This window comes from Triticum dicoccoides, chromosome 5A (assembly GCF_002162155.2).
Source record: "Triticum dicoccoides isolate Atlit2015 ecotype Zavitan chromosome 5A, WEW_v2.0, whole genome shotgun sequence".
NCBI lineage: Eukaryota > Viridiplantae > Streptophyta > Magnoliopsida > Poales > Poaceae > Triticum > Triticum dicoccoides.
This window is the reverse complement of record NC_041388.1, coordinates 216260089-216272701: the sequence shown is the minus strand read 5'-3', so window position 1 is coordinate 216272701 and position 12613 is coordinate 216260089.

The following is a 12613-nucleotide window of genomic DNA, read 5'->3' as shown; positions in this document are numbered from 1 at the left end:
CCCTTCCTAGGCCTCGCTGTCGTCCACCACCGTGGTGCTCTCGGCGCGGCCTGGTCAACGTGGTCAACGACCGACATGCATCTGAAGTGGACTGTGCGTGGAGAGGCTGACAGTTGGGTCCATGGCTGCACGCAAGGAAATGCCTCCTTATTACGCGCAAAATAATGATTCCTCCACCTGACATCTGGGACCCACCGAAAGGGCCTCTGTATTTCACGAAAAAACGTTACCGCCGCTGACAGCTCGGACCCACCAGCTATATCTTCGCACGCAAGGAAGTGCCTCCTTATTACGCACAAAAAAATGAATACTCCCCCTGCTAGCTGGGATCCAGTATAGTGGGAGGCTGACTTGTGGGCCTACTAAGTTCACGGGGACGGAGGGCTTTGTCAACTTAGTCAATATGCATGATTCTAGCTCCATTGACCGTACGATGTCCATCCAACGGCCATAGTGCTTCTTCAACCTCTGGTCTTCTTGCTCCAGCCGCCCAAACCAGCTTCGGTCGTGCCTCGTGCTCCTGCCTCTCATGGCCGGCTGCGATGCCGCGGAGGCCTCACTGCCCCCTACTACTCTCACCGCTAGCAAGGCCATCCCTTGACTCACCCACACCCCCTGTTATTCTGCGGCGATGGCAGCCTCACACCGCAGCCGAACCAGTGAACCTTCGTACTCCTCTGCTCATGGGCATCCACTGTCGCGTCCTCCCTAGCTCCGCGTCATCCCCTTCCTAGGCCTCGCCGTCGTCCACCGCCTTGGTGCTCTCGGCGCGGCGTGGTCAATGTGGTCAACGACCGACTTCCATCAGAGAGTACTGTACGTGGAGAGGCTGACAGTTGGGTCCACGGCTGCAGCAAGGAAGTGCCTCCTTATTACGCGCAAAATAAATATTCCTCCACCTGACAGCGGGGACCTACCAGATGGGCCACCGTATTTCATGAAAAAAACGTTTCCCCCTGACTGCTGGGACCCACTAGCTACATCTTCGCATGCAAGGAAGTGCGTCCGGGCAAAAAAATGATTCGCCCCCCTGACTGCTGGGACCCACTAGCTACATCTTTGCACGCAAGGAAGTGCCTGATAGTCGGGACCCACCTGGTCGAAGCGTACGTAGCATTGTCATTTTGGTCGTGAACATGTACATACATACTGGTCGATGTAGAGGCGCGCACGTGTCATAGCAGAGGCGCACACGTAGCATGTAAACGTACGTACAGCGGCCAGGGTGCAAGAAAGTAAATACGGCCACGTGCGTACATACGGGCGGGGTCTCGAACGCCTACTCGCGCGTACGTACGGCCAGGGCTCGTGTACATGGCTGGGTCGAAATGGAGAAACAATGTCGTCTTCGTGTTCATGGGGAGCCAACCGGCTGGGTCAGAATAAAATGTGTCGTCGTGTTCATCGGGAGGGCTTGGACGGAACAGCCGATGGAAACGAGGCTTGGCATAACGCGGAACTGAGGAAACGGCCTTGTGTTCGACCGGCCACATTTGAAACGGGATCCTGTTCATCGGGAGGGGTCTGGTGTACCGCAAAATGGAGGAAACGGACCTCCTACGGTCGAAACGGGGGTCCTGTTGATCGGGAGGGGTGTGGCGTACTACAAAACAGAGGAAACGGACTTGTGTTGGAGCACTACAGTCGAAAAAGTGGTCCTGTTCATCAGGAGGGGTGTGGCATACCGCAAAACGGGACTCCACGGGATACTGTTCATCTCCACCGTCGACCCCTTCCAGCCTCCACGGGCTACTGTTCATCCACCGTCGATCTCCTCCAGCCTCCACCTACAACTGTTCATCCACGGGCTCCTGTTCATCCAGCCTCCATCGCGCGCTACTCCACCGGCTACTGTTCAACCAGCCCTCTCCACGGGCTCCTGTTCAACCACCCCTCCATGGGCTACTATTCATCCTGCCCTCCACCATCTATTGTTCATCCCGCCCTCCACGGGGTGGTCCTATTCATCTTGCCCTCCACGGGGTCCTGTTCATCCAGCCCCAACCGGCTTGATCGATCAGGGTACTGTTCATCCATAGGCAACACCACGGGGTCTTGTTCATCCACCCCACCAGGAACTGTTCATCCAAACCCCCTGCTACCTCTTGAGCACTGCGTTGGTTTTCCCTTGAAGAGGAAAGGGTGATGCAGTAGAGTAGCGTAAGTATTTCCCTTAGTTTTTGAGAACCAAGGTATCAATCCAGTAGGAGGCCACGCACGAGTCCCTCGCAACTACACAAACAAATAAACTCCTCGCAACCAACATGATAAAGGGGTTTTCAATCCCTTCACGGTCACCTACGAGAGTGAGATCTGATAGATATGATAAGATAATATTTTTGGTATTTTTATGATAAATAGAAATAAAGATGCAAGTAAAATAAATGGCAAAGGAAATAATTAAGTATTGGAAGATTAATATGATGGAAAATAGACCCCGGGGCCATAGGTTTCACTAGAGGCTTCTCTCGAGAGCATAAGTATTACGGTGGGTGAACAAATTACTGTTGAGAAATTGACAGAATTGAGCATAGTTATGAGAATATCTAGGTATGATCATGTATATAGGCATCACGTCCGAGACAAGTAGAACGACTCCTGCCTGCATCTACTACTATTACTCCACACATCGACCGCTATCCAGCATGCATCTAGAGTATTAAGTTCAAGAGAACAGAGTAACGCTTTAAGCAAGATGACATGATGTAGAGGGATAAACTCATGCAATATGATATAAACCCCATCTTGTTATCCTCGATGGGAACAATACAATACGTGCCTTGCTGCCCCTACTGTCACTGGGAAAGGACACCGCAAGATTGAACCCAAAGCTAAGCACTTCTCCCATTGCAAGAAAGATCAATCTAGTAGGCCAAACCAAACTGATAATTCGAAGAGACTTGCAAAGATAACCAATCATACATAAAAGAAATCAGAGAAAATTCAAATATTGTTCATAGATAAACTTGATCATAAACCCATAATTCATCGATCTCAACATACACACCGCAAAAGAAGATATCGAATAGATCTCCACAAGAGAGGGGGAGAACTTTGTATTGAGATCCAAAAAGAGAGAAGAAGCCATATAGCTAATAACTATGGACCCGTAGGTCTGAAGTAAACTACTCACACTTCATCGGAGAGGCTATGGTGTTGATGTAGAAGCCCTCCGTGATCGATACCCCCTCCGGTGGAGCTCCGAAAAAGGCCCCAAGATGGGATCTCGTGGATACGGAAACTTACGGTGGTGGAATTAGGGTTTTGGCTTCGTATCTGGTAGTTTGGGGGTACGTAGGTATATATAGGAGGAAGGAGTACGTCAGTGGAGCAACATGGGCCTCACGAGGGTGGAGGGCGCGCCTGGGGGGGTAGGCGCCCCCCTACCTCGTGCCTTCCTCATTGATTGCTTGACGTAGGGTCCAAGTCCTCTGGATCATGTTCGTTCCAAAAATCATGTTCCTGAAGGTTTCATTACATTTGGACTCCGTTTGATATTCTTTTTCTGCGAAACCCAAAAATAGGCAAAAAAACAGCAATTCTGGGTTGGGCCTCCGGTTAATAGGTTAGTCCCAAAAAAATATAAAAGTGTATAATAAAGCCCAATAATGTCCAAAACAGGATATAATATAGCATGGAACAATAAAAAATTATAGATATGCTGGAGATGTATTAAGCATCCCCAAGCTTAATTCCTGCTCGTCCTCGAGTAGGTAAATGATAAAAACAGAATTTTTGATGTGGAATGCTACTTGGCATAATTTCAATGTAATTCTCTTAATTGTGGTATGAATATTCAGATCCAAAAGATTCAAGACGAAAGTTTAATATTGACATAGAAATAATAATACTTCAAGCATACTAACTAAGCAATTATGTCTCTTCAAAATAACATGGCCAAAGAAAGTCATCCCTACAAAATCATATAGTCTGGCTATGCTCCATCTTCACCACACAAAGTATTTAAATCATGAACAACCCTGATGACAAGCCAAGAAATTGTTTCATACTTTTAGTGTTCTCAAACTTTTTCAATCTTCACGCAATACATGAGCTTGAGCCATGGACATAGCACTATAGGTGGAATAGAATGGTGGTTGTGGAGAAGACAAAAAGGGAGAAGATATTCTCACATCAACTAGGCATATCAACGGGCTATGGAGATGCCCATCAATAGATATCAATGTGAGTGAGTAGGGATTTCCATGCAACAGATGCACTAGAAGTATATGAAAGCTCAACAAAAATAAATTAAGTGCGTGTGCATCCAACTTGCTTGCTCACGAAGACCTAGGGCATTTTGAGGAAGCCCATCGTTGGAATATACAAGCCAAGTTCTATAATAAAAAATTCCCACTAGTATATGAAAGTGATAACATAGGAGACTCTCTATCATGAAGATCATGGTGCTACTTTGAAGCACAAGTGTGGAAAAAAAGATAGTAGTATTGCCCCTTTTTATTTATTCTCTCTTTTTTGGGGGCCTTCTTTTTTTTATTTGGCCGTTGTCTTTTTTTTGGGACAATACTCCATGAATGATGATCATCACACTTCTATTTATTTACAACTCAATGATTACAACTCGATACTAGAACAAAGTATAACTCTATATGAATGCCTCCGGCGGTGTACGGGGATAGCAATGATGCATGAGTGACTTATATGAAAGAATTATGAACAATGACTTTGCCACAACTAAAATGTCAACTACATGATCATGCGAAGCAATATGGCAATGATGGAGCGTGTCATAGCAAACGGAACGGTGGAAAGTTGCATGGCAATATATCTCGGAATGGCTATGGAAATATCATGATAGGTAGGTATGGTGGCTGTTTTGAGGAAGGTATATGGTGGGTGTATGATACCGGCGAAAGGTGCGCGGTATTAGAGAGGCTAGCAATGGTGGAAGGGTGAGAGTGCGTATAATCCATGGACTCAACATTAGTCATAAAGAACTCATATACTTATTACGAAAATCTACAAGTTATCAAAGCAAAGTATTACGTGCATGCTCCTAGGGGGGATAGATTGGTAGGAAAAGACCATCGCTCGTCCCCGACCGCCACTCATAAGGAAGACAATCAATAAATAAATCATGCTCCGACTTCATCACATAACGGTTCACCATACGCGCATGCTACGGGAATCACAAACTTCAACACAAGCATTTCTCAAATTCACAACTACTCAACTAGCACAACTCTAATATCACCATCTCCATATCTCAAAACAATTATCAAGTATCAAACTTCTCATAGTATTCAACACACTCATAATAAAATTTTATTATTAATCTTGAATGCCTAACATAATTAAAGCAAATTACCATGCTGTTTTGTAGGACTATCAAAATAATCTAAGTGAAGCATGAGAGAACAATGGTTTCTATAAAACAAATCTACCAACATGCTCTAAAAGATATAAGTGAAGCACTAGAGCAAAAACTATATAATTCAAAAGATATAAGTGAAGCATATAGAGTATTGTAACAATTTCCGAATCATGAGTGTCTCTCTCAAAAAGGTGTGTGAAGCATGGATGATTGTGGAAAACTAACAAATAAAGACTCAAATAATACAAGACGCTCCAAGCAAAACACATATCATGTGGTAAATAAAAATATAGCTCCAAGTAAAGTTACCGATAGAAGTAGACGAAAGAGGGGATGCCTTCCGGGGCATCCCCAAGCTTTGGCTTTTAGGTGTCCTTAGATTATCTTGGGGGTGGCATGGGCATCCCTAAGCTTAGGCTCTTTCCACTCCTTGTTCCATAATCCATCGAATCTTAACCCAAAACTTGAAAACTTCACAACACAAAACTTAAAGTAGAAAATCTCATGAGCTCCGTTAGCGAAAGAAAACAAAACACCACTTCAAGGTACTGTAATTAACTCATTCTTTATTTATATTGGTGTTAAAACTACTGTATTCCAACTTCTCTATGGTTTATAAACTATTTTACTAGCCATAGATTCATCAAAATAAGCAAACAACACACGAAAAACAGAATCTGTCAAAAACAGAACAGTCTGTAGTAATCTGTAGCTAACGCAAGATCTGGAACCCCAAAAATTCTAAACTAAATTTCTGGACATGAGGAATTTATCTACTAATCATCTGCAAAAATAATTAACTAAATATGACTTTCAAAATAAAAATGGCAGCAGTTATCGTGAGCGCTAAAGTTTCTATTTTTTACAGCAAGATTAAAAAGACTTTCCCCAAGTCTTCCCAACGGTTCTACTTGGCACAAACACTAATTAAACACAAAAAACACAACCAAAAAAGAGCCTAGATAAATTATTTATTACTAAACAGTAGCAACAAGCAAGGAAAAAAATAAAATCGGGTTGCCTCCCAACAAGCGCTATCGCTTAACGCCCCTAGCAAGGCATGAAAGCAAGGATAGATCTACGTATTGCCATCTTTGGAAGGCAATCCATAAGTGGCTCTCATAATAGATTAATAAGGTAATTTAATTTTATTTCTAGGGAAGTGTTCCATGCCTTTCCTTAATGTAAATTGGAAACTAATATTCCCGTCCTTCATATCAATAATTGCACCAATCGTTCCAAGGAAAGGTCTACCAAGAATAATAGCACATGAAGGATTGCAATCTATGTCAAGAACAATAAAATCCATGGCCACATAATTCCTATTTGCCACAATAAGAACATCATTAATTCTTCCCATAGGTTTCTTAATAGTGGAATCCGCAAGGTGCAAGTTTAAAGAGCAATCATCAAAATCACGGAAACCTAGCAAATCACACAAAGTCTTTGGAATCGTGGAAACACTAGCACCCAAATCACACAAAGCATAGCATTCATGATCTTTAATCTTAATTTTAATAGTAGGTTCCCACTCATCATAAAGTTTTCTAGGGATAGAAACTTCCAACTCAAGTTTTTCTTCAGAAGATTACATCAAAGCATCAACGATATGTTTGGTAAAGGCTTTATTTTGACTATAAGCATGATGAGAATTTAGCATGGATTGCAACAAGGAAATACAATCTACCAAAGAGCAATTATCATAATTAAATTCCTTGAAATCCAAAATAGTGGGTTCATTAATATTTAAAGTTTTGACTTCTTCAATCCCACTTTTAACAATTTTAGCATCAAGATCTAAAGACTCCGAATTTTTGGAACGCCTTCTAGGTAAAGGTGGATCATATTCAGTCCCATCATTATCAAGATTCATATTGCAAAACAAAGATTTAATAGGGGTGTCGGTGTCAAAACCGGCGGATCTCGGGTAGGGGGTCCCGAACTATGCGTCTAGGCGGATGGTAACAAGAGGCAGGGGACACGATGTTTTACCCAGGTTCGGGCCCTCTTGATGGAGGTAATACCCTACGTCCTGCTTGATTGTTCTTGATAATATGAGTAGTACGAGAGTTGATCTACCATGAGATCGAAGAGGCTAAACCCTAGAAGCTAGCCTATGGTATGATTGTTGTTGTTCGTCCTACGGACTAAACCCTCCGGTTTATATAGACATCGGAGGGGGCTAGGGTTACACAGAGTCGGTTACAAGGAAGGAGATCTACATATCCGTATTGCCAAGCTTGCCTTCCATGCCAAGGAGAGTCCCATCCGGACACGAGACGAAGTCTTCAATCTTGTATCTTCATAGTCCAACAGTCCGGCCAAAGGACATAGTCCGGCTGTCCGGATACCCCCTAATCCAGGACTCCCTCAGTAGCCCCTGAACTAGGCTTCAATGACGATGAGTCCGGCGCGTAGATTGTCTTCGGCATTGCAAGGCGGGTTCCTCCTCCGAATACTTCATAGAAGATTTTGAACACGAGGATCGTGTCCGGCTCTGCAAAACAAGTTCCACATACCACCGTAGAGAGAATAATATTTCCAAAAATCTAATCTACTGACGTACCCCGTAGTGTGACATCACACCACAGCCAGGTCTTTATCCGAATCGTTTTTCATAACGCATCTCAGCGTGTTTCGCGAGGCGGTTTCCTCTGCACGTCTTGTCGAAGCAGAGATCGTGTCCCCTTTATTACGGGATTCTCATCAATACGAACGTGGGTAACCCAACCGTGCCTATTGGTAGGACTCCTAGATCTTAGGCAAGTCCTAAACGGCCACGAGGAGGACGCTTGATATTCACCCCCTTTATAAAGGGGACAAGGCTTTTTCTTTTTTGCTTCTCGTGCTCAATCAAATCCGCCTCCCGCCTTGAGTTCCAACACCCAAAGCTTAGGTTTAGGCACTTCGGACCTTCAACTATGTCCGGATCCAACCTTCAAGGTTGGTGGATGCCTTCCTCCATCATGGAGGAGGACATCAAGAAGTTGAGAGAGGCCAGATATCTGACAGCTGAAATTCCGCATCGGCTGCCTGCCCGAGGGCAAGTCATCCCTACTCCCGAACCCAACGAGAGCATCGTGTTCATATCCCACTTCCTTCGGGGACTAGGCCTCGCTCTGGATCCCTTTGTTAGGGGTCTTATGTTCTATTACGGGCTAGATTTTCACGATCTGACCCCCGATTCCCTTCTTCACATCTCGACATTTACTGTCGTATGTGAGGCCTTCCTCCGCATTACCCCTCACTTCGGCCTATGGCTCAAGACCTTCAATGTGAAGCTGAAGATGATCGAGGGGCAGCACGCAACGTGAGGAGGCGCTTCAATAAGAAAAATTGCTGACGCTCCATGGCCTGAGGGTTACTTCCCAGAGGTGTCTGGATTGTGGCAGCGGGAGTGGTTCTACATCACAGCTCCCCGAAGTGCCAAGTGGGTAGCTGCCCCCGCCTTTCGCTCAGGCCCCTCGCCACAACTGATGTCATGGATTAGCAGGGGGCTGAGCTGGGGTCTAGCCAAGGACGTGCCAATACTGCAAAGCCGTATCCGAGATCTCTTTGAGAGAGATTTCAGTCTGGTTATGGTAGTGCAAGTCATGCTAGTTCGTCAAGTCTAGCCTTGCAAACGCCGGCCCCTTCGCATGTGGGAATTCAACCCAGAAGGACCGCGAGCTACTCAACACTTCCTCAGCATGACGCACGAAGAGATGTACAAATTGTTCTTCGGACCACAAATAATGTGTCCGGACATCACTAAGGATGCAGGTTTGAGCTGGAATCGCCCGGATACCCAAGTAAGCAGCCCCGCATCCGAACACACTGTCCGTTTATTTATCGCAACAGTGCCCTAAAAAAGCCGCTCTTTGACCCAGGATTGGATATCGAAGGAAAAGTTGATCAGGTGTTCGGCCCCCTTCCCTGAGACCTCGCCAAATCCTGTGCTAACCAGGATTCTTGAGATCGCGCCTTATCAAGCGCCCTCAGGAAAAGATAAGGGGGGAACAAGGAGGCTAGCGCCTCCGCGAAGGAGGTTAGCCGGGGGGAGGAACTGAAACTTCCTCTCCCCTGGGACGGAAGAGAACTGCCTCTCAGGACCCAGAGACAACGGTCTCCAAACAGGGGAAGAAATCTCCGCCGGAATGTCCTGCCCTGGGGGATACCCTGGCCGCACTATGCCCTCGAGGGGATCAGCCCTCCACCGAGATGTAAGTAAAAGGGTAAATGAAAATATCTTGCTCTACCTCTGAGGAAAATAACCGAGGCATTTATCTTGCAGTTCGGATCTTAGCCCTTCTCAGCAGAGCTCGTCTTCAGGGGATCTTCTTCCAGAGATGATGGAGAGCGAAACGCCTCCCCCTGCCATACCTCCTTATGAGGCGGGCGGCCGTGAGGTGTCGTCGCGGAGGGTTTCTCTTGATCCGGCAAGGCTAGAAGGTAATCCTATGGCCACCCGAAGTCCTCAGTATCCGTCTCTTGAAGAGAGCAATAAAAAGAGTCTGGCACCGTCTGGTGTGCGGTCGGACGTACTGAGGGATCTGCTAGAGCAAGCGGCTATCTCAGAAGAGCACCGCACATTGATGGGTACGGTGATTGAAAGGATTTCCTCCGCCGAAAGCGGGTTGCATGAAGCCTTTATGAGTCTACTGAAGGATTTTGAGGTACGTGAAATGATGTACATTTTTGACAGTACCGCACATTTTTAGATGTGCCCTGTGTAGATAGTAGCCCCTGAGACTCTGGTTGTAGTCGAAAACGGCGGCAAACAGAGGATCATAGTCCCAGGTAATAACCAGACCGCTTTTATGTGCAGGTGGTTGAAGCTCCGGTGGCTAGCCGGACTGATGGGTTTGCCAAACAAAAGCGACAACTGGATGCGGCAGATGCCGACATCGTGCTTGTTAACAAGCGGCTTGACGAGGCACAGGGTAAGTAATTTTTCTGGTGATTGTCACATAATAAGAGCAGCATGATGCCGGTATCTTTAATATGTTATGACTGCAGATGGAGCTGCCATCGTGGAGACCCTTCGGGCGGAGCTTGCCCGAGCCAAGGAGTAAGCTAGGAGTAGCAATGTGGCCGCTTTAAAGGCAACCGAAGAGTTAAGGCCCGAACAGGCCACACATTGCGAGAGCAAAGAAAAAATAGCCAAGATGGCTGTAGAGTTAAAAGATGCCGCTGACCTTTACCAGCTTCTTGAAGAAGAAAACCGGGCGAAGGCGACGAACCTGGAGAAGGCCCGGGTGGATGCCAAGGAAGCCCGCTCCAAAATTAGAGCGGCAAAGGAGGAGCTGCATCAAGCTGCGGATATTGTATCTGGGAAGCCCTTCTTGTTGCGGACTAAGTTCGGGGATCCAAAGTATGCACCTCTGGACCGGCTATGGAGTTCTGCGGACGCCTACGTGGATTTGGCTGCAAGTGCTGCTGATGCGGCCGAGTACTTCAAGGATCGGGAAGATCACGAAGTGGAAAAACTGTTTTGGTCACAGTTTCATGCTCCAGCCCGTCCGCTGCTGTTGAATGAGCAAATGGCCGAGTGGGCCGAGCTCCATAGATTATCTGGACTTGCCATGAGGTCCGTTGTGGATCATCTATGGCCGAAAGGGCCGAGGCCGAATAACTACTTTAGCTTAGTGCAACAATTCCTTGGTGATGTGCCACACATTGATGCTGTAAAGAGGTCGACGTGCATAGAAGGCTCGCGGATGGCCCTTGCCCGTGTCAAAACATACTGGGCGGAGATGGATGCCACCACTATTGCGGCACAGGGTTCGGCCATAGGCCGAGTGGCTGCCGAGCACTACTTTGAAGAAGTTCTTGAAGGCGCTTGTTTGATAGAGGCTCAGTGCTCGAAGAATATTATGTTTGAGTGACATGTATTCCCATTGTAAAAACAATGTTTTATTGAGTTTATCAAGGCTGTATTTATACTTTTGCCCGAAAGTACTATGATGCCTCCTGTGCGGCCGTTTATGTATATATATATATAACCTGAAAGATGGCAGTCGTCGGCTTCAGCCCCCACGCATATAATGCGGGGGTGTTTGCAGAAGAAGCCTGTTCACACTTGATCCAACGTCTTGGTCCATTAAGGAGGTGATAGCACAACGAACTAGGCAATTGGACTATAATGCTTTAACACTTTCACTTAGCCAGAGGAGTTTGACAGTGGGGCTACTAAATAGCCCCTGGTGGCTCCGCGGTCTGCGCTCATCCGAATTCGGGGCGCGTACATGCCTGGCCGGGAAATGGCCCTTCGTTAAGGCGGAGGAATCCTGAAGATTCTGCTAGGTCATCGAGTGGTTGACCAGTCTCACGCTATATCATGACAGTCAGTTTTCGGCTTTCTCTACTGAGGTGCTCGTCCGGATGAACCAGGGCACAATCGCAGTAGTTCTCCTAGTGCCGCCTTAGCTGATAGAGCGGAACGTAAGGCAGCAAAACATAGGAGCCAGGCAAACCCAACATTTGACCAAAGACATGATTCAGAGCTGATGCATATAAGGCCAAACTCGTGACGCCGAACACTCCCTAAGGTATTCGGTTTTTATGGTGTAAACTGGTTAAATAGTGCCCTTTGCAATAAGCCCCTGGTGTCCAGGTACGTGCAATATTCTGACGTGGCCACATGCCAATACGTCAGCATCCTTCTCAATTGTACTGAGAATCCGAGGGATGTGTATCAACAAGAGACAATAAAAAAGGTTTACGCAGGGTCTTAATCTAAAAAGAATCCTTAGAACGGGTCCCTGCTGCACGTCTGCGCCTGTGTCTCCGTTGGGCCGTATCCTGGATGGGTGTAGCACGATGGTCATCTGTAAAAGAGAGGAACTTAGCTGAAAAGTTGTCGTTCAAAAGTTAGGTTATACTAAATAAACCATGTACAGTTCAAGATGAGTAAAGTTGAGCCTTATTGTCACTTGTTTACACGCGTTGAGCCCCTTGTATTGTTATAGGGGTATAGCAATCAAACCTGTATCAATTATATATAGCTGCACCGGACTCGTCTAACCGCGTGCGTGGTCTTAATGACGTGTCAGATGCTCTGGTTGGTGAGGCCGTTTAGTGGTCTTCCGCGTGCAAGGATCGCTCAATATTTCCATTTACTGCAATGATGCCACATGGACTGGGCATCTTAAGCATGAGGGAAGCGTAATGTGGTATTGCGTTAAAGCAAGCGAAAGCTTCGCGTTCGAGTAGTGCTTGATATCCACTTTGGAACGGAGCGATGTGGAAGGTTAAATTTTCACTGCGGAAGTTATCGGGAAAGCCGAATATAACCTC